Genomic DNA, 1,919 nt, shown 5'->3' with positions numbered 1-1,919 from the left:
ATGTTTAGTGCACTGTTTGAGAACATAGTTTGAGGACATGTTTTGTTTTTGTCTAATTACATTGCAGTAGCTGTTTGTGGGTTGTTAGTTTTTTTTTTGTTGTTGTTGTTGAAAAGAAGCACAGTCGCCTTTATGTAAAGAATAAAGTGTTCACATTGCAGTGGTGCTCAGCAAGGAAAATTTGAAATGAATAAAGTTGATTTTGAAATCTGAGACTTTTAAATGTAAGCCTGCAATCAGTGATGTCAAACAGGTGCACAGAAAAACTGACAGTGTCGTTAAAATCCTCTAGATTTTAATTCAGCACTTTTAAAGTGTCTATATTTGTCCACACATATAGGGAAACTTACACCTTTATATGCTAGACTTACAGGTGTTTTACATTTTAAGCTGAAAAACTACTGCAACTCTTTCAGTAGTTAGAAATCGATGTTGGATGTCTTGGAGTCAGGCATGGCTGTCTGTAAATGTTCTGCCTGATCTTTTAAACAGCCTCCATTCATCTTGAAAGGCTTTATACAAGATTTTGGAGTGCTTTTGTGGGAATTTGTGCCCACTCACTCTGTATAGCATTGACTCGGCCATGCACTGATGTTGGACGAAAAGGACTGGCTTGCAATCTTAATTCCAGTTCACCCCAAAGGTGCTCAATGGAGTTGAGGTCAGGGCTCTGTACGGGCCAGTCAAGTTCTTCCACACTGAACTCATCAAACCATGTCGTTCTAGTCTTTGCTTTGTGCACTGGGGCGTAGTCATGCTGGAATTGTCACGTTTTGGTATGCTGAAGCTTTGGATTTTCCTTCGCTGAAGATACAGGCCCCAAACCCTCAAAAACAGCACCATAGCATTATCCCTCTTCCACCAAGACTACAGTTGACTCACCCATCTAACTGTCACTCCACAGGACATGTTTCCACTGTCCACAGTCCACTGTCAATATGCTTGACACCACCCCATCAGACGCTTGGCGCTGGGCTTAATCATGTTAGGCTTGCATGCAGCCGCTAAGCCATGGAAATCCATTCCATGAATCTCCTGCAGCACAGTTTCATGCTAACATTTATGCAGAAGTTTGGAACTCTTCAGCTATGGATTCAGTAGAGTGCTGATGACTTTCACATACCATGTCCCTTAGCAGTCGTTGAGTCATTATAGGTCTGAGTTGCTGTTGTTCCTAAACGCTTCCACTTTCTAATAATGTCACTTAAAGTTGACTTTGGAGTATCCAACAGGGATGATATTTCCCAAGCCGTCTTATTGCAAAGGTGACATCCATCACAGTTCCGCGCTTGAAGTCACTGGACTCCTCAGAACAACCCATCACATGTTTACTAATGGAGGTTGCATGGCTAGGTGCTTGGTTTATACACCTGTCTTTCAGAAACCCTATTCAATAAATAACAGGTGTGGCAAAATACTTTTTACATACTCTACTTTTTTGTTGCCTTTGCCATCCTATGAGGAAGGTTTTAGAGGTTAGTATACTATATGGAGACTGAAGAATATGTGGGTATACTCTGCATACCTGCATCTACCCAGCACTACACTACTGCTGGTAACCAGTCCAGGGTCCACCCTGCCTCCTGCCCAATGACAGCTGGGATCAGCTCCAGCCCCCCTCAACCACAAAAAGGATGAGGCATAGATGCAGAGAAAGTGCACATGCAGGATCAGATCAATTTATTCTTGTACTTTTTTCTGTAAATGATAGTTCAATGTTCAAAATGTGCAGTATTGTCAATTAAAACAAGCATCTCATTTAAAGAGAACCATAAAAGAATAGTTAGAAACAGTGCACATGTTAACCCTGTAATGCAGCTCTTATTTATCCTGAAGTGAGAATAAGTCTGAGGAAACACACCAGCTCTTTATTTCCTCTTTACTTACCGTTTGAGCAACACTGTTCTTTGATGCATCCT

Source organism: Cheilinus undulatus, linkage group 4 (assembly GCF_018320785.1).
Source record: "Cheilinus undulatus linkage group 4, ASM1832078v1, whole genome shotgun sequence".
Lineage (NCBI taxonomy): Eukaryota > Metazoa > Chordata > Actinopteri > Labriformes > Labridae > Cheilinus > Cheilinus undulatus.
This window is presented reverse-complemented; position numbering follows the sequence as displayed.